The sequence below is a fragment of the Chiloscyllium plagiosum genome, unplaced genomic scaffold, assembly GCF_037043375.1.
Source record: "Chiloscyllium plagiosum isolate Xiang-an unplaced genomic scaffold, Cpla_swu_hap1 HiC_scaffold_18, whole genome shotgun sequence".
In the NCBI taxonomy this organism is placed as follows: domain Eukaryota; kingdom Metazoa; phylum Chordata; class Chondrichthyes; order Orectolobiformes; family Hemiscylliidae; genus Chiloscyllium; species Chiloscyllium plagiosum.
The window spans coordinates 11,983,447-12,010,206 of record NW_028270156.1 but is presented as its reverse complement, the minus strand read 5'-3'; the positions used below and the strand labels follow the sequence as shown (position 1 = coordinate 12,010,206).

Here is a 26,760-nt window from a genome sequence, read left to right as displayed (position 1 = left end):
TTCCCTCCCCCAACATTATCCCAGTCTCAAGCCTCCAACTCGGCACTGCCCTCTTGACCTGTCCATCACCTTTCCCATCTATCCACTCCACACTCCTCTCCAACGTGTCAACTTCTCCCCCACCTTCATCTACCTATCGAATTCTCAGGTACCTTGCCCCAACCCACCCTCTTCCCATTTATCTCTCAGCCTTGGGCCCACAAGCCTCATTCCTGATGAAGGGATTATGCCCGAAACGTCGATTCTCCTGCTCTTCGGATGCTGCCTGACCTGGTGTGCTTTTCCAGCACCACACTCTCGACTCTGATCTCCAGCATCTGCAGTCTTTACTTTCTCCTAACTGTGTTCAAAGATACAGGGCAAACAAATGGCCAGCTTTCCAAATTACAAATGGTCACATGAATGCTGGGCTGAAATCCAAAAATAGTGGATATAAAGGGACATGGAGGGGATACTAGGAGGTGCTGGAAACCAAAGAACTACACACAGAGCTGGTGCCAAGAGATGACAAACCAAAGCAGACCTTTCAACCAGTTCACAGTCATATCAGTCAATCTAGAGGATGGGAGGACCAAAACTGTATTCTGTACATCTCACGTAGGTGAAAATAATATGGTGTGTGATGGCCCCATGGGAGTCAGGAATGTAATATCAGGAAATGGCTTGACTCACAGAGGAAACATTTCAGTAAGCATCTTATTTTTTCTGTGAATAATTAGGTTCTGTGTTGGTATCTCTTATAGACCTCATTATGTCCTTGATCCAAAACTGGACAAAAGAGTTAAATTCAGAAATGAGATGAAAGTGTCTGCCCTTGACATCAAGGCAGTTTTATTCAGAGTGTGGTATCAAGAGTCCCAGCAACACTGAAGTTAATGGTCAACAGTGTGAAAAGCTCTTCAGTGGTTGGAGTCTTATCAAATACAATTGTTGGAGGTCAATCATTCCAGCTCAGGAAACAAGATAGGAGTTCCTCTGGTTAGTTTCCAAAACCCAACATGCTCATGTGCCTTACCAACAGTGTGTAACATCTATGAGATGCCCTGCAGCAACTTGGTAAGAGCCCCTTCTCAGAACCTTCCAATCCTGCGAGGTCTATCACCAATCATCATGAAGGACGTGTGCAGCTAACACATTGGGATTGCCATCACCTTCTGTTCCAAGTCATTCACAATCCTGACTTTTCTTTTCCTGGAATTCGGTCACAATGCTTCCCGACCAATCTGTGGATGGGCCTGCACCACATGGAGTGCAGCAATTCAGGAGGGCAGCTCACCACAACCTTCACATGATGAGATAAGATCAGGGGGTAAATGCTAATTTTGCAATTGATGATTAGATAAGATCAGGGGGTAAATGCTAATTTTGCCATCGATGATAAGATAAGATTAGGGGGTTAAATGCTAACTTTGCCATCGATGATAAGATAAGAGCAGGGGGTAAATGCTAACTTTGCCATCGATGATAAGATAAGAGCAGGGGGTAAATGCTAACTTTGCCATCGATGATAAGATAAGAGCAGGGGGTAATGCCATCGGTGCTCACATCTCAATCATGAAAATGATGCAAATGAAGGAATGTACTGGCCATTAAAATATATGTTTAGTGGAATGACTGAAATGGCAGAATTTTAAATGAACAATGGTTTAAATACATCTTTAAACACTTGGGCCTGATTGGTAATTTTCAGGTGTCGTGCCTAGGATATTTAAAATATGTTTATTTATCATTGAATAATTTTTACTGCATCTTTGATTATTACAAACTGGCCAGTCTATACACAGTAATCTCCAAATCGATAGAAACATAATGTTTCATTGATGCTGCAGATGCAGAACACATCAAATCACATTTTTCATAACTTCAGAATGATCATTTTAGTTTTCTGAGAGTAGAAAAGTTAAGTCAACAGAAATACTGGCAAGGATTGTACAGTGTATTAAAAATATTACAAAAGGAATAGCCAGAATGTTATGAGACAACGATAGTATAACATTTACAGTTAAACCTGCTACATCCAGCAATAGTCAAACCGAAGTTTGAATTTTACATACACAGCTGGACATGATTAGATGACTGCATTAATGTATTTCTGTTTCAGGCATGGAATGCATGCATAAGAGCAATAAAAATAGTGGAGTGATGTAATCAACTCTGGGGTAGATTTTAATTATTCAACTGCTAACCCGCAATATATGTTGGCAGGACGATGTTATCGTTGGATGCCTTGTTGCAGTTAGAAGCATGGAGCTTATCGATATGGAAGTCAGGTTTACATGGGGACAATTGCTAGGTGGGAGGAGCCTGGGTAGGGCAGTGGCTGACACTGTCTTTTGGCGCATGGAGCGGGCACCAGTGCTTATCCCAATTCCTTAAATATTATTTCTGATTTACTCTTTGGTGTTCCACCTGCTATAACTTCTGATACAACTGGGAGATGCTTGAATGTCTGTCAAAGTTACAACTGGACTCGGCACGTGCCGCGAAGTCATAATTTGCGAATGTACCTATGAAGGACAGGGGCAGGCCAGCTGCCCACCTAAGAATGGTGATGACCAGGGCATCAGTGCCATAGAATCCTTTCAGTGCCAGGAGAGGCCATTTGGTCCATCAGGTCAGCACCAGCCCTCCAAACAGCATCCAACCTAGACCCCCCACCCCTGCATTTACAATTCACCTAGCCTGTGCATCTTTGGGCTGTGGAAGATAGAAACCCACAGGGGGAGAAAGTCCATATGGGCAATCACCCAAGACTAGAATTGAACCCAGGTACCTGGCACTGTGAGGCAATAGTGCCAACCACTGAGCGATTATTCCCTGCTGTAAGGTGGCAATTCAGTTTTGGGCCATCACCACTCAGGTTTGTTCCATGACACCAAAGTTAAAATCTACCCCTTAGTTTTGACAACATTTTCTTTTTGAAGTAAGTTCATATAAAAACAACATATGCCACACTCACTAGTCTCTGAAGCTAGATTTTGTGATGTGCAAATTCCTCCTTTGTCCCACAGGTGAGGATTGATTTGGTGAGAGTTTTGCTTGTCTGCAGTGTCAGGTGTTGGTGGCAGACTCATCTTTTTCCAGTCCACATTGATTTGTGCCACTGCTTTCGCGTCCATCGGATTTCTAAAGGAGATAGGAAGACAATGCCTTAGCGATACAGGCTGACGTGAATAACCTAAAATAGTCACTTCACCCACCCACCATCTGTGTTCTGCCTGGAGTGGGGAGATATGCTCTGAAGGAAAGTGGGAGCTGTTGCTGGTGTCTGAGTGCCCAGCGAAACCTTCTGTCTCCATTCGACCCCAATCTCTGTTCCTACTATAAGTAATGGGCTATATCATAACAATGAGGAGAAAGTGAGGTCTGCAGATGCTGGAGATCAGAGCTGAAAATGTGTTGCTGGAAAAGCGCAGCAGGTCAGGCAGCATCCAGGGAACAGGAGAATCGACGTTTCGGGCATAAGCCCTTCTTCATGAATGAGGAAAGTTTGTCTAGCAGGCTAAGATAAAAGGTAGGGGGGAGGGACTTGGGGGGGGGGCGTCAGAAATGTGATAGGTGGAAAGAGGTCAAAGTGAGAGTGTTAGGTCAGACTGGGGTGGGGGCGGAGAGGTCGGGAAGAAGATTGCAGGTTAGGAAGGTGGTGCTGAATTCGATGGATTTGACTGAGACAAGGTGGGGGGAGGGGAAATGAGGAAACTGGTGAAATCCGAGTTCATCCCTTGTGGTTGGAGGGTTCCTAGGCGGAAGATGAGGCGCTTTCCCTCCAACCGTCGTTTTGTTGTGGTCTGGCGATGGAGGAGTCCAAAGACCTGCATATTCTTGGTGGAGTGGGAGGGGGAATTGAAATGTTGAGCCACAGGGTGGTTGGGTTGGTTGGTCCGGGTGTCCCAGAGGTGTTCTCTGAAACGCTCCGCAAGTAGCCGGCCTGTCTCCCCAATATAGAGGAGGCCACATCGGGTGCAGAGGATGCAATAGATGATGTGTGTGGAGGTGCAGGTGAATCTGTGGCGGATATGGAAGTTTCCTTTGGGGCCTTGGAGGGAGGTGAGGGGGGAGGTGTGGGCCCAAGTCTTGCACCTCCTGCGGTTGCAGGGGAAGGTGCCGGGAGTGGAGGTTGGGTTGGTGGGGGGTGTGGATCTGACGAGGGAGTCATGGAGGGAGTGGTCTTTACGGAATGCTGATAGGGGAGGGGAGGGAAATATATCCTTGGTGGTGGGGTCCATTTGGAGGTGGCGGAAATGACGGCGGATGATGCGCTGTACATGGAGATTGGTGGGGTGGTAGGTGAGGACCAGTGGGGTTCTGTCCTGGTGGCGGCTGGAGGGGCGGGGCTCAAGGGCAGAGGAGCGAGAAGTGGAAGAGATGCGGTGGAGGGCATCGTCGACCACGTCGGGGGGGAAATTGCGGTCCGTGAAGAAGGAGGCCATCTGGGTTGTGCGTTTTTGGAACTGGTCCTCCTGGGAGCAGATGCGGCGGAGTCGAAGGAATTGGGAGAATGGGATGGCGTTTTTACAGGGGGCAGGATGGGAGGAGGTGTAGTCCAGGTAGCTGTGGGAGTCGGTCGGTTTGTAGTAGATGTCCGTGTTGATTCGGTCGCCTGAGATAGAAATAGAAAGGTCGAGGAAGGGGAGGGAGGAATCTGAGACTGTCCAGGTGAATTTGAGGTCGGGGTGGAAGGTGTTGGTGAAGTGGATGAACTGTTCAACCTCCTCGTGGGAGCACGAGGCAGCGCCGATACAGTCATAGATGTAGCGGAGGAAAAGGTGGGGGGTGGGGCCAGTGTAGTTGCGGAAGATGGATTGTTCCACATATCCTACGAAGAGGCAGGCATAGCTGGGGCCCATGCGGGTGCCCATGGCTACTCCTTTCGTTTGGAGGAAGTGGGAGGATTGGAAAGAGAAGTTGTTCAGGGTGAGGACCAGTTCAGTCAGTCGAAGGAGGGTGTCAGTGGAAGGGTACTGGTCGGTACGGCGGGAAAGAAAGAAGCGGAGGGCTTTGAGTCCTTCGTGATGGGGGATGGAGGTGTACAGGGACTGGATGTCCATGGTGAAAATAAGGCGTTGGGGACCGGGGAAGCGAAAATCATGGAGCAGATGGAGGGCATGGGTGGTGTCCCGAACGTAGGTGGGGAGTTCTTGGACTAAGGGGGACAGGACGGTGTCAAGGTATGCGGAGATGAGTTCGGTGGGGCAGGAGCAGGCGGAGACAATGGGTCGGCCGGGGCAGTCAGGTTTGTGGATTTTGGGCAGGAGGTAGAAGCGGGCAGTGCGGGGTTGTGGGACTATGAGGTTGGAGGCGGTGGATGGGAGATCCACCGAGGTGATGAGGTTATGGAGGATAAGTGTGGAACAGCTAAGAAAAATAGCACATTCAGAAATATGCTTCGAAATAATATCTGCCGTTCCTACAACCCTATATGTTTATTATTACTCTTTCATGGATGTGTATTTCATTCGGGGCATCAGCAATTATTGAGCATCCCTGAAAGTATCAATAAGACAGTTCATTAAATGTTCAATGGCAGAGGTTTCAAACACTTCAAATTTTTAAAATTCGTTCAAATAAACAAGAAACATTGACAAAAGAGATCACAGAAAGAACAGCTTATTACAACCACCTAAAGATGTCAATCAAGAAAAGCCAACAATTCACTTCAATTGTGAAAACAGATTCCATGCTGAGTTCATGCTTTTATTGGGATAGGATCTCAGCCAAACAGGCATCATGGGGATAATCAGTAATCCTGAAAGGCCTGAAAGCTGGATTATTTAATGTCTTGCAGGAAGGTGTTTCTAAATTGAATGTTTTAATAGCTTCAGTTCACTTCTACGGTGTCAAATAATTGCCATTCGTCATTCACATTGGTACAACTGTGTGCAACCTCACATGTGAACCTGAAAATGTCATTACCTGATTTCTATACAAACTCACTTTTCACCAGGCGTCACTGGAAAGCAAAAAGTATAAAAGCAAAGATTAATAAATTAACAGGCGGATTTAGAGCAAGAGAGACGGAGATAAAGTCTAAATCTGGGTTACAGTAAAGTCACCGTGGTCCCAGATCACCATAGGGATGCTCTCCCATCAGAGAGAGATGACCAGTGATGGTTTAACATGAGGACTGACACACCTGAGGTGAGGGGTGAGGTTGAGATGAAGGCACCTACATGGTAACTGTGATAACCCCTACAAAGCTGACGTCAAATCATGAATTAATCTCTTCATGGAGCTTGTTGTGTATGCGGTCTCTTGGTAACAGGCAATGACCTGGCAGACGTAACTCTTCACCTGAGCTCTTTATAAAGCAAATCCAGGGATGGGTCTGTGGAACTCTATGCCCCAGGCTGGGACTACAAACTCAATGAGTAATGGCTGCACTTTGGTGTTCAACATAGATTGTGCTTCTTTCCTGTCTAGTTTTCTGAGTTATTATAGTAACCTTAACAGGAAATTGAAGTTAAAGCACATGCTAGCTACCTTCATTTTAGTGTTAAATCTTTTCAAAATGCCTTGTTCTGATTTTGAGAGAGGGATGAGTGTTGCCAAAAGAAAAAGAGGGAAAAGAAATGAAAGACCAAGAAATGTATTGAGCTCAAGTTCTGCTGTCAACTTATCAAAAAGGAGCCTGATCTTGGCTAAAACTACTGATTAGTTGAGTCATAAATTTCCACCTGATGTTATACAGAAAAAGCCATGGAGAAGATTCCACTGTCTAGTCAATCTCAGACATTCACCAGCCACGTTAATTAAATGATTAACTCTACATCCTATTACAGCCACCATTCAAACTGAAGAAAGCAATAATGTATTTGAAATGTACATGTCAGTCTCTTCCCTAGCTGCACAATGCAATGCAACTCTTTCCAAGTCTCTTTAAACTTTTAGAAACCTTTCTGAAAAAATGAAATATCAGGCACACTGCTGGTGTTATTCTGCATCACAAACCAGCCGGCCAGCCGTACTGACCCCCACGTGGGGGACACTATACAGATGACAACGTGTAGAGTACAGTTAATAAGATTGGTGATGAAAGGTACAGACTGCCTTGCAGCATTATGCTGCTGTAGCATAATAGGGACTTGGCTCAGGGAAGCGCAGATCTGGGTGTTAAATATTCCTGGTTACAGGCTGTTTAGAAAATGTAGTAAAGGAGTAAAAAGAGGATGGTTGGAATTTTTAGTTAGGGAGAGCATTGATGTACTGGGAAAAGGGAATATTCCAGAGGGTTCAAAGACAATTCACTTGGATGTAATTACACTCCTCAGTGCAACCTTTAGACCACCAACTAATGGGAAAGATATAGATGAACAAAGCTGCAAGGAAATGACAAAAAAGTATAGCCTGAACAGAGAATGGGATAGTGATAGTATAAGGGGCATTCCTAAATTGTGTTGATGAAAATTTCCGACAGTGTATCCAACCCAACAAGGAAGGAGACAATGCTAGACATCATTCTTGGGGGTGAGGTGCGCAAAGTAGATCAAGTGATGATAGGGGAACATAAGGGGACAGTGAGCAATGTGTGATAAGGTTTAAATTGACATTAGAAAATGACACAGGTTAATCCAGAGTAAGAATAATCATCTGGTGTAGAATGGACTTCAATTAGGTGAGAACAAAGCTGGGTCAGAGAGAGTGGAACCAAAGCTGCTGAGGGAAACAGTGGATAAACAATGGCCCACATTTGGAGATGGAGGAGGTCGTTTGCAGATGGTTTGGGCCCAGTAAATGGATATTCCCTGGAAAGGGAAAGAGAGAACAACGACCTAGAGCACCTTGGATGAAGGAAGGAGACTAATTAAGCTCATGAAGAAGTGCAATTATGATAGGGTCAGATAGTCAATACAATCAAGAACCAAGCTAAAGGTCAGAAAGTGAAAAAGCAAATGAAGGAGAGAGAGATTATGACAAAAAAGAATGACAGTTAATATAAGGGGAAATGGATGTAAGTTTGCTTGCTGAGCTGGAAGATTCATTTATAAACACACAAATAGAAAGCGGGTCATTAACACCAGTGCTTCATTGGAGGCTCACTGATGATATTATCTAGTACAGCAACGAACCGTCTGAAAACAAACTTTCCAGGTCAGCGAGCAAACTTACATCCAGAACCTCAATCTGAGCTACAAATCTTCTCAAAACTCAATAAGGGGAAATCCCAAAGCTTTGCATAAGCAGATTAAGTGATCAGAAAACACGTTAGCATTTAATATTGAGTCCAACACCTTCAAATTGTGAACATTTCTTCCCTTTCTTTTAGCTTGTTATCATGTCCTCCCCTCTCCCTATCCCACTTACTGTCCTTTTAAGTCTGTCCCCTTATCCTGCCATTCTCACATTCAGATCACTTAATCTGAACTATCAACATCTTTACTTCACCAAGACACTAAACCCACTACCCCCAGCCATCCCTCAAACCCCCCCCCTTTCCCCACAGACTACAGCATAAATGCTGTCCCCTCCACACCTAATCTCTGATGAAAAGTCATCTAGACTGGAAACGCTAGCTTGCTCCTTCTCCATGGATGCTGCCTGACCTGCTGTGATCTCCAGCATTTGTTGTTTTCAGGATATAAAATTGGTTGAGAGACAGGAAATTGAGCCTTAAGGTTAATGTGTATTTTTCCCAGCTGGCAGAAAGTTTGTAGTTGAGTTGCCTAGACTTTGCTGTATGTGTATAAATAAGCTAACTCTTAGTTTGCTGGAGACAATTTTAATATTTGCAGATGACACACAGCTTGGGCAGACTGAAAAATGTGAGCAGGATAATGTAGAACTTCAAAAATGATGTGGAGGTGCCAGTATTGGACTGGGGTGGACAGAGCTAAAAATCACACAACAGGTTATAGTCTAACAGGCTAGCTACCTGGCTAAGGAGCAGTGGTCCAAAAGCTAGTGCTTCCAAATAAACCTGTTGGACTATAACCTGGTGTTGTGGGATTTTTGACTTCAAACTTCAAAAAGACATTGACAAGTTGGTGAAGTGGTCGGATAGGTGACAGATGATATTTCAATGTGGAGAAATATAATGTGACTTTATGGACATGGAGAGGCAGAATGCAAAATAAAGGATACGATTCCAAAGGACATTAAGGAGCAGAGAAACCTCCGTGTATGTTTACATAAGTGATTAAACATTGCATGACAGGTACAGAGATCAATTAATGAAGCATTGTTCATTAACAAGGGCAGAGTGTACAAGAGCAGTGAGGGTATGCTGAGCTTATATAAAACACTGGTTAGACCTCAGCTGAAGTACTGTGTACAGTTCTGGGTGTCACCCTAGATGAGAGATGTGAATGCATTGGACAGTGTGCAGATGAGGTTGATGAGAATGGTGCCAGGAATGAGATACTTCAGTTATGAGGGTGGGGTTGGCTTCATTGAGAGAAGGCTCTGGGGATAGTTGACAGAAGTTTTCAAAATCATGAGGAATCTGGACAGAATATATTTCCTGCTTGTAAATGGATTGGGAGCAACACGGCACAGTTTTAAGGTGTTAGTCAAAAAAAGCAAATGAAAGGAGATAAATTACTTTTCCACAATGCGATTAGCTAGGATGGCTCTGGAACGCACTGCCTGGAAATATAGTGGAGGCAGCTTCAACTGATTTTAACTCATTGCCAAATTCCTGCCTTTTCCCAGCGTGCAAGATTCCTGGGAAAAGGCAGGAGATTGGCAATAAGTTAAAATGCACAGAGCCAGTGCAGATATGATTGGCCAAATATCATCCCTGCACCATAGAATCCCTACACAGTGTGGAAACAGGCCATTTGGCCCAATAAGTCCACACCACCCCTCTGAAGAGTATCCCATCCAGACCCATTCTCTTACCCTATTACTGTACATTCCCCTGAACACTATGAACAATTTAGCATGGCCAATTTTGGGCGGCACGGTGGCACAGTGGTTAGCACTGCTGCCTCACAGCGCCAGAGACCCAGGTTCAATTCCCACCTCAGGCGACTAACTGTGTGGAGTTTGCACGTTCTCCCCGTGTCTGCGTGGGTTTCCTCCGGGTGCTCCGGTTTCCTCCCACCATCCAAAGATGTGCAGGGTCAGGTGAATTGGCCATACTAAATTGCCTGTAGTGTTAGGTAAGGGGTAAATGTAGGGGTATGGGTGGGTTTCGCTTTGGCGGGTCGGTGTGGACTTGTTGGGCCGAAGGGCCTGTTTCCACACTGCAATCTAATCTAAATCTAAATCAATTCACCTGACCTGCAAATCTTTGGACTGTGGGAGGAAACCAGAGCACCCGGAGGAAACCCACGCAGATTTGAGGAGAATGTGCCAACTCCACCCAGATAGTCACCCAAGGCTGGAATCGAACCCAGGTCCTTGGCACTGTCAGGCAGCAGTGCTAACCACTGAGCCACCAAAATACTGCAATTCAGTGAGTGCTGTTGGTGTGACATTAATGTGGCTCAGCACCACATATTAACACGTCCACTCCCTTGACTGCCCTGAAACATGGCTGCTGCCTCTAAAACAAATCACAGATGCTGGCAGCTCCTAAGAAAGCAGGAAGTAAGTGCATGCCAAGGAATGAAGCTCAGAGCCATAAGATTCACCCTGTGTGAGTGCATGAGATGTGTCTGTCCCTGTGTGGAGTGACCTGGCACACACAATCAGGTTGTAGATGTTCCTTAGCTCCAAAGTGAAGTCCTAAAGGGATGAAGTGGTCCAGCAGTTGTTCCCAGAGCTGCCTGTGATGATGTGCTAAGGTTGGTGGTTTGCTGCTGTTGACTTGCTTGGTTGAAAGATGGAGGAGGATGGTGACCATGGGGCCTGTAGTGAAATGGTGACGACAGCAGAGTTGGACAGAGGCTCAGAGAAACAAGCAGCCAGCTGCTGCTGCCAGTTTCCTGTTCAGAATTTCATGTCAGGGATTGGCAGCAAGAAGAAGGGGCAATCTGGAAGCTGCATAGAAATAAGGTGGATTGTCTATTACCGACATGCAAGTGTACAGAAATAAGGTTGCTGCTAATCATTAATGCAACTATGAACTCATGTGTCAACCTAAAGAGGAGAGTTGGAAATCTTTCCCTTGGTGTCTAGATTCTGCTTTATATTAAGTTTTGGTGTATTTTCGCACATCTGCCACTACTCATGGTGCTCAAGGGAGAAACCTCTTCAGCTATGGAGTGGTGAATCTATGGAATTCACTGCCACAGAAGGCTGTGGAGACTGGGTCATTGAGTATATTTAGGACTGAGATAGATACGTTCTTGATTGTCAAGTGGATCAAGGGTTATGGGGAGTTCCACTCTTTGTGTGCAATATTCCTGTTAAGGAACACAGTTCCACTCTTTGTGTGCAATATTCCTGTTAAGGAACACTCATTTAGTTTAACTGATCAACCTTTGTTTGGTCCATACTGCAACAACAGAAATCAGCCAAATCAGACCAATGTTATCAAATTGTCATTTATCTCTATTGCTGTGGGAGATTTTGAATTTCATTGCTATGGATAGGTCATCGGAGTGCAGAGTTAAAATTGGATCAGTGCCTACAACCTCTTATTTATGGCTGATTTATTTTCACATTTTGCTCTGTCCAGGGACAGATCTGAACTGATATTATTTTCAGGCCATGTTAATATTAACATGGATAGGTGACTGAATAATGATTGAGTTTTTAAACTCAAGGGTAAGGAAGGGTTAGACCATAAGACAGAGGAGCAGAAATTCGGCCATTCAACCCATCGAGTCAGCTCCACCATTCAATCATGGCTGATATGTTTCTCAACTCCATTCTTCCGCTTTCTCCCCATAACCCTTGATCCACTTGACAATCAAGAACGTATCTATCTCAGTCTTAAATATACTCAATGACCCGGCCTCCACAGCCTTCTGTGGCAGTGAATTCCATAGATTCACCACTCCATAGCTGAAGAGGTTTCTCCCTATCTTGTTTCTAAAAGGTCTGTCCTTTACTCTTAGGCTGTGCCCTTGGCTCCTCGTCTTTCCTGCCAATGGAAACATCTTCCCAACATCCACTCTGTCCAGGCCATTCAGTATTCTGCATGTGTCAAATAAATCCCCCCCACATCCTTCTAAACTCCAGCAAGTATAGACCCAGAATCCTCAAAATTCCTCATATGTTAAACTATTCATTCCTGAGACCATTCTCGTAAACTCCTCTAAACATGCTTCAAGGCCTATACATCCTTCCTGAGAGATGGGGCCCAAAACTGCACATAATACTCTAAATGTGGACTGGCCAGAGCCTTATAGAGCATCAGAAGTAATTCCTGCTTTTATATTCAAGTCTTCTCAAAATGAATGGCAACATTGCATTTGCCTTCCTAACAACTAACTTACCTTGAGAGAATCCTGGACTAGAACTCCCAAGTCTCTTTGCACTTCAGACTGATGAATTTTCTCCCCATTTGAAAAATAGTCTATGCCTCTATTCTTCCTACCAAAGTGCATGACCTCACGCTTTCCCACATTGTATTCCATCTGCCACATCTTTGCCCACTCTCCTAACCTGCCCAAATCCTTCTGCAGACTCCCCGCCTGCTCAATACTACCTTGTCCCTCTATCTATCTTTGTATCATCTGCAATCTTAGCCAGAATGCCCTCAGTTCCTTCATCGAGATCATGAATGCATAAAGTAAAAAGATGTGGTCCCAACACTGACCCTTGTGGAACTCAACTTGTCACCATCTACCAACCTGAGAAGGACCCTTCTATCCATGCTAGTCCCTTACCTCGAACACCATGGGCCCTTATCTTGCTCAGAAACCTCCTGTGTGGCACCTTGTCAAACATCTTTTTGAAGTTCAGAGAGATAACATCCATTGGCTCTCCTTGGTCTAGCCTGCTCATTATCTCCTCAAAGAAGTTTGGGGAAGGGGGTGGGGAGGGGAACAGGTACGTTGCTCTCAGTCTCACTGTGGCTCAGTGGCTAGCACTGCTGCCTCACAGCACCAGAGACCCAGGTTTAATTCCAGCCTTGGGTGCCTGTCTTTGTGGAGTTTGCACATTCTCCCAGTATCTGAGTGGGTTTTCTCCAACAATCCAAAGATGTGCAGGTTAGGTGAATTGGCCACGTTAAATTGCCCCATTGTGTTCAGGATGTGTGGTTAGGTGCCCTAGTCAAAGGTAAATGTAGGATAATAGGGGAGGGGAATGGGTCTGGGTGAGTTACTCTTTAGAAAGGTTGCTAGAACATAGAACATTACAGCACAGTACAGGCCCTTCAGCCCTCGATGTTGTGCTGACCCTTGAAATTAATCTGATGCCTATCAAACTTACACTGTTCCATTATTATCCATATACATGTCCAATGCCAATTTAAATGCCCTTAACGTCAGTGAGTCCACTACTGTTGCAAGCAGGCCATTCCACACCCCTACTACTCTCTGAGTAAAGATACTACACCTGATATCTGTCCTAAATCTATCACCCTTCAATTTAAAGCTATGTCCCCTCATGTTAGCCTTCACCATCCAAGGAAAAAGGCTCTCACAGTCCACCCTATCTAATCCGCTGATTATCTTATATGTTTCAATTAAGTCACCTCTCAACCTTCTTCTCTCCAACGATAACAGCCTCAGTTCCCTCAGCCTTTCCTTGTAAGACTTTCCTTCCATACCAGACAACATCCTAGTAAATTGCCTTTGAATACTTTCCAAAGCTTCCACATCTTTCTTATAATACGGTGACCAGGACTGCATGCAATACTCCAGGTGCGGCCTTGCCAGACTTGTTGGGCCGAAGGGCCTGTTTCCACACTAAAAATTCTATGATTCTTAATGAATGTGCTCAATTAATAACACAAGCATCATTTAAAACCTGCCAGGCATCTTATTCTTATTATGATTAGATTACCCACTTTGAGCTGTATTTTGGACAAGTAAGCCATCACTATACAATGCCAGGAAATTTGTTTCTGACAGTCTGCACTCTTTTATTTTATTAGCATCAATTTAGTAGTGATTTGAATCCTGTGTTTCAACTGAATTGCAAAATTAAAATACAAGTATTGAATTAATTATGCATTTCAGCTTGAATTCAGTCCCAAATGAGCTTAATTGCTAATTCAGACTCTCTTAAACTAACTTCAATTATGTAGAAAGCCTGAGTTTTCAAAAATCTTATCCACTATTACTGATATAGAGATACAAAAATTTAAGACTACTTTTGAAGTTTAACTTGAGTGCTTTTCACTTATAAACAAAGTTCCATTTCACAGAATCACGAATTAGAACAATATAGAAATAATACCATTTCCAAAATGAGCATGTTTAAATTCTGACCGAAAACCAATTATTTTAAGGGTAGTAAAAGTGAAACTTAATCCAGTTTTCAATAATATGTGACTGAATCTGCTGTGTAAATGCCATTTGATAGCACGGTCTGTGACCCCTTTAATCTCTTTGTTGATTATCTAGTGTTGAACAAAGTTAGAAATCACACAACACCAGGTTTCTTGTCCTGGACTATAACCTGGTGTTGTATGATTTTTGACTTTGGATTAGAGTGGTGCTGGAAAAGCACAGCAGGTCAGGCAGCATCCAAGAAGCAGGAAAATCAATGTTTCGGGCAAAGCCTTTCATTGCTGATGAAGGGCTTTTGCCCAAAACTTTCAATCTTCCTGCTCCTCCGATGCTGCCTGACCTGCTGTGCTTTTCCAGCACCACTCTCATCCAGACTCTGATCTCCAGCATCTGCAGTCGTCATTTTTGCCAAACTGATTTTTAACTTTGTCCACCTCATTCTATCAGCGGCACCTCCACGTCACATCCAGAGTTGCGTGATAGGACAGTAATTGGCCTCGTTAAATTTGCCCTGCTGTTTGCATGCAAGACATGCCTAGGCAACTTCACATATATGCAGGTAGAAAATACTTTAACAATCTGAAGTACAGGATGCAACTGATTTTGGTTTAATATTCAATGGTTTGCGACATCCATGAGATGCTGTGGGCCATCATCCACAGCGGATTTGTACTCAACCACAAACTGTAACCTCAAGTCCTGGCACATTGCCCCGTTCTACCACACCATCTAGTAAAGAGATCAATACTGATTCAGGGAAGAGTGTAGGACTACACAAAGCTTACCTGAAGTTAAGATGTCAATTAGCAGCACTACACTAAGAAAATGTGCAGGTGAAATAGTGGAATAGACAGAATATACAATCGCACAATGAATGGATGCGACCTATTCTTTGAAAGCAAAATGATAATCATGTTGGACAGCGCCTGGTGATGCACTGCAACAAAAAACAAAGTCAAACTGTTGACAGAATGGAAGGCTATCAATGTCAAATTAAAATATCATTACTTGGGGTGAGGATTCACCCCAGTCTCTGTGGCACCCACCAGTCTCTTAGGGACTATACTCTGCCAATGGACACAAAATGCTCCCTCATGACAGACATGGAATTGTGATTATAACCACAGGAGAGGAGCAGATTGGATCTAAGCTCTACAGTCCTGTGGCATCCAGTTGTGAAGAGTGGAGTATGATTAAACGAAACACGAATATCCCCTTCCTCAATGATGGGGGAACCGAGCACATCAAAAAGACAAGGCTGAACCATTTAGAACCATTCTCAGATGAATGGATTATCAGCCTGCCTTCTCACAGATGCTAATTTCTTTCACTGCACATGATATCAGGAAATAGCTGATGACACTGGACACTACAAAAGCTACGAGGTCTGACAATATTCTGGCTGTCGTACTGAAGATCTGTGCTCCAGAACTAGCTGCATATCACGCCAATACTTTACACTGTTAGAGCACTGGCATCTATCTGAAAATGTGGCAAGTTGCCCAGTTCTGTCCTGTGAGCAAATAGCACAGCAAATTTAACCAGGCCGATTACTGCCCTATCACTCTAGGTCATCAATGAAGAGATGGTAGGGGTCACACACAGTGCTATGAAATGGCACTTACATAGCAGTTACTTGCTCACTGATATTCAGTCACTGTTAATCCTCACTGTTAATCATTTGCGTTAAACAGTTTACCAATGAACAAAAAACTAGACTGGACCAGCATATAAATACTATGGCTACAGCAGCAGGGAATTATGAGGCAAATGATGCAACACCTGACTCCTCAAAACTTGTCCATCTTGGAAGGCAGCCTGCTTCAGTGTTGCCCCACTAACCAAATTGAACATTCACAATAAGCACTATATACAAGGTGTCTTATTAGATTAGATTACCTACAGTGTGGAAACTGATCCATTCCCTTACACCCAACTTAGCAGAGCCAGTTCACCTAAACTGCACATTTTTGGACTGTGGGACGAAACGCACGCAGACACAGGGAGGATATGCAAACTCCACACAGTCAGTCACCTGAGGCGGGGATTGAACCCGGGTCTCTGGCATTGTGAGACAGCAGTGCTAACCACTGTGCCACCATTGCGCTGTCTTGCAGCAACTCACCAAAAACCTCTTTAACTACTGCTAGGCACACTTTGCTTGAGCTCATTAGTCCATTTGACCATACGATATAGAAGCTGAATTAGGCCATTCAGCCCATTAAGTCTTTTCTGCCATCCGATCAAGGCTGGTTTGTTTCTCAACCCCATTCTCCCATTTTCACTCCACAACCTTTGATGCTCTTACCAATCAACAACCTATAAATCTGTCTTAAAGATACTCAATGACTCGGCCTCCACAGCCTTCTATGGCAATGCGTTCCAGAAATTCATCACCCTTTGGCTGACGAAATTTCTCCTCATCTCAGTTTTGTTCCTTCATTCTGAGGCTGTGCCCTCAGGTCCTAGTCTTTCTTACTAGTGGAAAGATCACCTCCACATTGTCTATCCAGGCCTGTCAGAATTCTTTAAGTTTCAGTCAGATTACAGCTTTATTTCAATAAGAACAAAAGAGCTGAACTCGAGAGAGGAGTTGAAAGTGACTGCCCATGATGTCAAAGCTGCATTTGATTGCCTGTAACATCAGATGCTGGCAATAGACTTAGAAACAAATCATCTCAACTCTGGACATCTCTGCAGGAGTCCTTAGGCTAGTTTCCTTGGCCCAATCATCTTCAGCTTCTTCATCAATGACCTTCCTCCCATCACAAGGCAAGAAGTGGAGATGTTTGCTGATGATTGTACAATGTCCTGTATCGTTTGCAACTTTAGATACAGAAAAACACTCCATGCCAATATGCAGCAAGATTTGAACAACTTGCAGACTTGGAGCAAGTCAAATGACAAGTAACATTTATTAGATTACTTACAGTGTGGAAACAGGCCCTTCGGCCCAACAAGTCCACAGCGCCCCGCCAAAGCGCAACCCACCCATACCCCTAACCTAACACTACGGGCAATTTAGCATGGCCAATTCACCTGACCTGCACATCTTTGGACTGTGGGAGGAAACCGGAGCACCCGGAGGAAACCCACGCAGACATGGGGAGAACGTGCAAACTCCACACAGTCAGTCGCCTGAGGCGGGAATTGATCCCGGGTCTCTGGTGCTGTGAGGCAGCAGTGCTAACCACTCAAGTGGCAGACAATATCCATCCCCTTCAAGAGAGAACCTACTTATCCCACCTTGACAGTCATTGGCATTACCCACCAACTTTGATTCCTCCCCCACTCTCAATATCCTGAAGTTTGCTAATGAACAAAAAACTGGACCAGCATATAAATACTATGGCTATGACAGCAGGTCAGAAGCTGTGAATTATGAGGCAAATAACACAACACCTGACTCTCTAAAACCTGTCCATCTTGGCAAAGCAGCCTGCTTCAGTGTAGCCCCACTCACCAAATTAAACATTCACATACAGGACACAGTAAGTACTATATACCTGTACAAGGTGTCTTACAGCAACTCACCAAAAACTTCTTTAACAGCACCTTCTGAACCTAGAACATCCACCACATAGAAGAGAGAGGGCTGCAGATGTATTGGAAGACCACTACCTACAAGTTTCTCCCTGGGCCATATCCCATTCTGACATGACATTACAGCTAACTTTTTATTAACCAGCACCCACAGAACCAGCAATGTGCTGACTGATCAAATATTCTGGATAATCAACGGATCCACATAATCAATGCAAAAACACTATGAGATAACTGAAACATAATGCTGGGGGTATACACATCACTGTTATACTTTATTTACAGCACAAATAACTAAAAAACAACATGGGTGGCATGGTGGCTCAGTGGTTAGCATTGCTGCCTCACAGCACCAGGGTCCCAGGTTTGATTCCAGCCTAGGGCGACTGTCTGTGTGGAGTTTGCACGTTCTCCCCGTGTCTTCATGGGTTTCCTCCCACAAGTCCAAAGATGTGCAGGTTAGGTGAATTGGCCATGCTAAATTGCCCGTAGTGTTAGGTGCATTAGTCAGAGGGAAATTGGACTGGTTGGGTTACTCTTTAGAGGGTCAGTGTGGACTTGTTGGGCTGAAGGGCCTGTTTTCACACTGTAGGGAATCGAATCTAATTATGCAACTTTGCCTTGAATAAAACTTACTGGCAGAGAGCCTTCTCAATCACACCTTCAACTGACGACAGTACTCAGATATTGTGGTATATGAGGAGAAATAGTCTTGAAATTGAATCAACGGTTGATATTTCATGTGGCTGTTTGATTGAACAGCATGTATATTTACAATGAGTTAAATAAATTTTAAAAACTATAATAATTGGACAGATTAATACAGTAAACTTTGCGGTATTTGAGATATATAATTTTTGCTAATTTATCAAGAGTACTGGTTCATAAGAATCCCTGCAGTGCAGAAACAGACCCTTCAGCCCAACAAACCCACACCGATCCTCTGAACAGTAACCCACCCAGGCCCATTCCCCTACATTTAACCCCTGACTAATGCACCCAACTTACACATCCCTGAACACTGAGACAATTTAGCGAGGCCAATTCACCTAACCTGCATATCTTTGGAGTACGGGAGGAAACTGAAGTAAACCCACGCAGACACTGGGAGAAGGTGTAAACTCCACACAGACAGTCGCCTGAGACTGGCAGTCGAACCCAGGTCCCTGGTGCTGTGAGGCAGCAGCGCTGACCACTGAGCCACTGTGCCACCCATGAGGTACTGGTTAAAACAAAGTTTGCTGTTTATCTCCATTCCTTCCCTATTTTAGGGTAAAATCCCATTCTCACAATACTGAGGGTGTGGCTGGGCCAATTGGGCTGGAACAGTTCAAGCAAGCAGCCTACCCCCACCTTCTCGTTGGTAATCAAGATGGGCAATAAATCCTGGCCCAGCTAGCAACACCCACGTCCACGAGAACATTCCAACAGTCAAAACATTTAAATTTGGCTTCGCTGTGCATGAATTATAAAGTTAATTCAACTGTTAACGCACATAAACAGAATTCATAATGAATTGAAATGGTATTGAACAAGGAGCATCTGAACAAGCAGCACCTTAGATTTTGAAATGTCGAGTCACAACTTGCGAATATACCAGCTAAAAATAACGCTGCACATTAGGGACAGGAACCAAAATTAAAAAGCCACATATGGTTGCACAGGATAGAGGTAATAACACTCACTGAACCAACGAAACATGTTGCACTCAGATAAAACAAAGAACTATGGATGCTGGAAATCTGAAATGAAACAGAGAGTGCTAGAGGAACTCAGCAGGTCTAGCAGAATTTGTGGAGAGATAGCAGAATTAATGCTTTGAGTCCAGCGAACTTTGTTCAGAATAGGTATTTCTCACTGCTAAATTTTTGTGTTAAACACACATGAATGGGAAGGGTTTGGAGAGATATGGGGCGGGTGTTGGCAGATGGGACTAGATTGGGTTGGGATATCTGGTCAGCATGGATGAATTGGACCGAAGGGTCTGTTTCTGTGCTGTACATCTCAATGACTCAATGACAAGGGCCGTGTATCTATATACCCAAATGATCATAGCTGTGACCTTCAAGACAATTTGTCAGTTCCAGTACGGAGTAGAACTGCAAAACTGGTCTCCCATGTGTCAAACGTCAAATTGGAAAGCCTCTTGTTGATGGGAGCATTGAAGGTATCTTCTCTGAAAGCTGATTGGCTTCCCATATGCATCAGGTTAGAGGTCTCAATGCAGAATTACTGACACCTGCTCCAGATTTCCCTCTGTATAGAAATGAATCTTCATGATGTGAAAAAGTAAATTTACAATTTAACTGCATCCAACAAATATTTGTCATGATTCAGTTACCACAGGGAGCATTAACAGATTGGCACATTTCAATTGCCAGCTAATTTGCTCAAGGAGAAATCCTCCCCTTCGTTTTCTTGTTGAAAGGTTGTGAAATAAAACAAACTAAGTATTCTGATTTGTTTAATAATTAGTTAAACAAACCATATTTTGTAGGTAACATACAGGCAGAGTCCAATGCTTCAGAAAGTATTGCACATGAATTCTTGGTTTAAAGCCACAGAGTTTACTGCTGTCTTTCTCATGGGTTAATCTTGATAATGTTGCAACAAGCAACCTTGTGGAAGAATGGATGTAAGTCTGTGTCCAGTGAATTCCTACTTTTCGAGCAGGCCAGGTTTACACTGTGCAGAGAAAATTAATAAAGTGTCATCTCATCTCCAAGCAAGGCATCTTTGCTTTCTGTTACTGATAAGCATTGAAGGGAGAATGACCATCAACGAATTGCAGTTCTGATGACATTCCGCAAGTGAGAATCTTATCAGAAACACAGAGGCTCATGGTGCAGGAGGTTCACAATGGGCCACAGATGTAGATGAAGTGATCCAATGACTGAGTACGAATATCAATTATTATAAAAGCCAAAGTTGACTTTGATTAGATTCTCCACAGTACTGAAACAGGCCCAGCGACCCAACAAGTCCACACCGACCCTCCGAAGAATAACCCACCCAGACCCATTCCCCTACCCTACATTCACCCCGACTCATGCACCTAACACTATGGGCAATTTAGCATGGCTAATTCACCTGGTCTGCACATCTGGATTGTGGGAGGAAATCAGAACACCAGGAGGAAACCTGTGCAGACACAGTGAGAATGTGCAAACTCCATACGGTCAGTCGCCCGAGGCTGAAATCGAAACTGTGACCATGGCACTGTGAGGTAGCAGTGCTAACCACTGAGACACCATGCCGTCTAATGAATGCATATCAGGCAAACCTGATAAGGATTGTGCAATTGATGCTACTGTTATCTACCTAGCTCAGGATTTACCTCCTTCCCAAAATCCATCCCTTCTTGCAAATTTTATAGATGAAATACCAGACTGTTCTTTCATCTCTGTGATCAATCCTCATATTAATTTTCTTCCTGATATATTTTCAGAATAGCTTATTTTCTTCTTTTTAAGCCACAGGTCCAATACTTAATTCCTGCTTTTTCTTCCCCTCCTAGATTATTGCAGCTAAGAACACAATGAACCCATTTCCCACCGGACGGTGGAGATCCCCAGTGGAGGGCTCTCTACACTGGAGTCCTCCCCCTTTCTCTCAGGGATCTGGGGTGGAGGGTGCTGCACGCAGCAGTCCCCTGTAACCGCAGATTGCGGTGGTTCACGGACTCCCATCCCAACTGCCTATTCTGTGGCGCTGTGGAATCCGTGGACCATGTATATATTGGGTGTGGGCGTTTGCACTCCTTTTTTGATTTTCTTAAAAACCTCCTTCGCTGCTTTTGGTTGCACTTCGGTCCCATGCTCCTGATCTTCGGACACCTGGTACGGAAGGGGGAGGGCAGGCCTGAAGACCTCTTCATGGGTCTGCTCCTGGACCTGGCCAAACTGGCCATCAACAGGTCGAGGCAGCGGGCCGTGGAGGGGACCGTTAGGGCCGACTGCCTGCCCCTCTTCCGCGGTTATGTTAGAGCCCAGGTGTCTCTGGAAAAGGAGCATGCGGTGTCCACCAACACCCTGGAGTTGTTCAGGGAGAAGTGGGCGCCGCAGGGAGTGGAGTGCATTATTTCTCCCTCCAACTCTATTTTGATTTAATCCCTGCCCTCCCCTCCACTGTTTGATCATGCAGCATTGCACTTTGATGAGAAGGGCACTGCTTGTCACTGGCCACCCGGGTGTTTCCTTTCTTCCTGGTGGTGGAATAAAGGTTTGTGCATCTTGTGTCTTTCACTATGTCTCACGCCTGCACACACGCGTGCTGGGGGAAAGAAATTATAAAAAAAAGAACACAATGAATTCTGGTTCAGGACTTGCCAAAATCAGAATGCAGTCAATGATGAGTGCTACACATGTGTTGCATTGCATCTCCTAAATAGCGTGACCTTTAGCATTGAACACCACCTTTCAAAATAGTTCCTATCAATAACAAGGTGCAACAATTACAACAATGATCACTGACATGGATCAAATAGCACTAGCACATTACATTTTCCACTGCCATCAGTAATTTCAACAGTTTTACACGAAGAGGGACACAATCATTTATTTAACAATAAATATAGGTAACAGTGGTTCCAATAATTCACTCATCAAAAAGGAAAATGGATTAGGACTTTCCAATTTGTTATTTTTGTGGAACACCAAGCCCCACCTAATATCTTATAAATTGCAGTGGCTTGACACGATAAGTAAACGTTATGATATGTTGGAAGAGTGAACTTCCTGACTTTGTGCTCCCAATAAGGAACATCAACCAATAAGTCAATATATCAGAAAATATGCATGTGTATACAATTGAAATTATGATGGGTGCACTCAAAGGATAAGGCTGTGTGGCCTATCAGGATCATACAACACAGTAGGTAGAGAGTTGTGTGGTGCAGTGGTATTGTTCCTATCTCTTGCCCAGTTAGCTTTGGCTGCAAGCCCCACCTGTCCTGGAGATGAGGTATACCATGCCCAAACAGGTTGGTTAAATTAAATGCTCAGAATGTGACCGAATTTTAGGGATCAAAAGCATCCCTGCTCAGTTTCCCATTTTGAGCTGATTTAACTTAGCCTCATGGTAAGATTGTTAAAATTCACCTCAGAATTTGTGGGGTTAGGAATAAATTTAAAAAAAGGTTGGGGTTTCTATTATTGACTAACATTCCCTTGCAAATTAACATGGAGTTTCTAGGTTAAAGTTACAGGAGGTCAGGAGATAGTGTATCAAGGAAAAGTATCGTGGATTTTATTTCAATAAACAGCATACCATTGTACAATTGTGCATATTCAACAGTTTTATTTCATAAAGATTTGCACTTACATGTTACCACATTACAAAGTGTTTCTGGTTACCACTATAACCATGTCAGCAGTCAGCCCAGCTATTCTTCCCAATACTGACTCACTGATAAGTGGGATGTGCAAATAATCCCCTACAGTGTGGAAACAGGCCACATTGGCCCAACGAGTCAGGGGTGGCACGGTGGTTCAGCAGTTAGTGCTGCTGCCTCACAGCACCAGGGTCCCAGGTTTGATTCCAACCTTGCGTGACTGTTTGTGTGGAGTTTGCACATTCTCCCCGTGTCTGCCCAGGTTTGCTCCGGGTGTTCCAGTTCCCTCTCACAGTCCATGGGGGCAGGCCATGCTAAATTGCCCCCAGTGTTAGGTGCATTAGTCAGAGGGAAAAGGGGTTTGGTGGGTAACTCCTCAGAGGACCAGTGTGGATTTGTTGGGCTGAAAGACTTGTTTCCACACAGTAGGGAATCTAATCTAAGTCCACACCAACCCTCCAAAGAATAAACACAACCAGACCCAATTCTTTACCCTATCTCCCCCTGACAAATGCACCTAACCTACACATCCCTGAACGCTGGGACAATTTTGCATGGCCAATGCACATAACCTGCACATCTTTGGACTGTGGGATATAGGGAGAATGTGCAAACTCCACACAGACAGTACCTGAGGCTAGAATTGAACCCTGGTCCCTGACGCTGTGAGGCAGGAGTGCTAACCACTGAGCCACCATCCTACTGCTCCAACAAAACTTTGAGAGCTACCTCATCTTCATTTCACTCTCACTTAACAGGCCCTTCACAGTAATTTATTAATGAAAAATATGCATAATATGATGATGACTGTGGGCACACACAATTCCATCACCCAAAGTAGGGAACAGATTTAAATGGAGAAAAACTGCAGCAAGATAGAACACAGAAGGCCTGGGGAAATTGTGCATGAAACACAGAAAGCTAGCATACAGGTGCAACAGAAAATCAGGAAGGATAATGGAATGTTGGCCCTTAATTCAAGGGGGTTAGAGTATAAGAGTAGGGAAGTTTTACTGTAACAGTACAAGGTGCTGGTGAGATCACATCTGGAGCACTGTGAGCAGTTATGATCCCCTTGTTTAAGGAAATATATCATTTCACTGGTAGCAGTTCAGAGAAGATTCACTAGGATGATCCCTGGTAGGGAGGGATTGTCAGATGAGCAATGGTGAACAGTTTGGAATCTACTCACTGGAGTTTAGAAGGATGAGAGGTGACATAGGATCCTTAAGGGGCTTGACAGGGTAAATACTGAAATAATGTTTCCCTTCATGAGAGAGTCTAGGTTCTGAGGACATAATCTCAGAGTAAAGGGGTATTAAGGAGAAATTTCTTCTGTCAGAGGGTTGTGACTCTTTGGAACACCTTGCCACAGATAGCTGGGGAGGCAGAGTCCTTTTGTATATCTCAGGCTGAGATAGACAGATTCTTGATCAGTCAGGGAATCAAGAGTTTTAGGGAAAGGGCAGGAAAGAGGATGCAAGGAATGTCAGATCAGCCATGATCCAATTTGAGGGGCCGAATGGTCTACTCTTGTTCCAATATGTTATGGTCTTAAGTATGTTTTCTATGATTGGTGAGCCTACAGCTTGATGACTTCATGTTTGTCTCTAATACTATCAATGCACCTCCTGTAATTCACAGCATGTAACCCACTTCAAAATGTGACAGCACATAGGTGCAAATCTTTACGAAACAAAACTGTTGAATATGACACATGCTGTACATTGAAATAACCTCCACTATATTTTTCGGTATTCTACCTCCTGAACTCCTGCTACTTTAATCTAGACACAAAGATTGGTGGAGTAGCAGAAAGCATAAGGGACTGTCAGAGAATACAGGAGGATATAGATAGACTGGAGAGTTGGGCGGAAAAGTGGCAGATGGCTTTCAATCCAGACAAATGTGAGGTGATGCATTTAGGCAAGTCTAATTCTAGAGCAAATTATACAATGAACGGAAGAGCCTTGGGAAAAGTTGATGGGCAGAGAGATCTGGGAGTGCAGGTCCATTGTACCCTGAAGGTTGCTGCACAAGTGGATAGGGTGGTCAAGAAGGCATATAGTATGCTTAACCTTATCGGATGGGGTATTGAGTATAAGAGCTGGCAAGTCATGTTAACATTATACAAGACATTGGTTCGGCTGCATTTAGAATACTGTGTACAGTTCTGGTTGCCACATTACCAAAAGGATGTGACGCTTTGGAGAGGGTGCAGAGAAGGTTTACGAGGATGTTGCCTGGTATAGAAGGTGCTTGCTACGAAGAGAGGTTGAGTAGGCTAGGTTTGTTTTCATTAGAAAAAAAGAGATTGAGGGGGGACCTGATTGAGGTTTACAAAATCATGAAGGGTATAGACAGGGTGGATAGAGACAAGCTTTTTCCCAGGGTGAAGGATTCAATAACAAGAGGTCATGCTTTCAAGGTGAGAGGTGGAAAGTTTAAGGGGGATACACGTGGTAAGCAATTCACACAGAGGGTGGTGGGAGTTTGGAATGCGTTGCCAGCAGAGGTGGTAGAGGCAGGCACGGTAGATTCATTTAAGATGCGTCTGGACAGATGCATGAGTAGGTGGGGAGCAGAGGGATACAAATCTTAAGAATTAACTGACAGGTTTAGACAGTATATTTGGATCAGCTCAGACTTGGGGAGCCGAAGGGCCTGTTCCTGGGCTGTAAATTTTCTTTGTTCTTTGTAGAAACTCTGCAAAGTCATTACCTCATTTTCCTGCTTCCAGTGGGGTGCGTATTGCTTTGTTGAAAGGATTAAAGTTTTTCTTTTCTCTTTTTTCAGTTCCTTTCTCCTTTCAGTCTGTTGCAGATCCTCAGGCCTACTGCAGACCCACCTTGCCTTTGTAGACCCATTCTCCCTTTACAGATCCTCACTCTCTTCTGCAGACCCTTTTCTGACTTTGCAGTCTCTCACTCTCCATGCCCCTTTGCATCTCTTCTCCTTCAATTGCACACCTCACCCCCCACCCCCCCATGCACTCCTCCCTCCCTACTTTGTAGTTCCACTTCTCCTCACCCTGCAGACCCTCTGCCTTACCCCCCAGGCCCCTTGCTTCACTATACACCCTCGCTCCACAGGCTCCAACCTTACACCCCAGTCTCATTGCCCAGACTCTGGCCTCCCTTCGCTAGCCTCCAAGCCGATCCTTGCTGTCCTTATTCCCTCGCCTGGTCGAATCACTTACCATTCCCTTCCTCTTCCATCAGCCTTGGTGACTACTGCTACTCACCTTGCTCCTCCAACCACAGGCCGGTTTGCTCCAGTTCGAATTGACAATTCTATAATGCAATTCTATTAGCAGCAAGCACAAGTGTGAACCAGGCTGTGATTGGAGGGGCAGCTTCTCGGCAATCATTTCCATTCCATTTATAGGCAGCACAGTTCCTCCAAGTGGTTGCCCCTAGGAATCGATTCTCCGGGGTAACTTGGGGACATTCTGGGTTGGATTTGCCTGCTGCTCCTGTGTATATCGAGAGCTGATCATTTTGCAATGTCCACAGTTCATGAAAGGCGTTATACAAATGTGGATCTGTTGCCCAAGTCAGGAGAAGATGTAACTTTAAGGTGCTAAAACCTCTT

General features: G+C 44.3%; 1 protein-coding gene across 4 annotated transcripts in view; it reads right to left on the bottom strand.

Moving 5' to 3' along the window:
* Positions 1 to 249: 249 nt before the first annotated feature.
* Positions 250 to 26,760, bottom strand: part of LOC122557641 (potassium voltage-gated channel subfamily A member 4) — a 99,900-nt gene continuing 73,389 nt past the window's right edge. For 2 of the 4 annotated variants that reach the window (XM_043705430.2, XM_043705433.2), the window contains exon 3: positions 250 to 3,126. The gene's annotated coding sequence lies outside the window, so the exon portion shown is untranslated. Of the gene's footprint in view, positions 3,127 to 5,913; positions 5,951 to 26,760 lie in introns of all 4 variants that reach the window. The other 2 variants (XM_043705431.2, XM_043705432.2) reach the window with 2 other exon arrangements.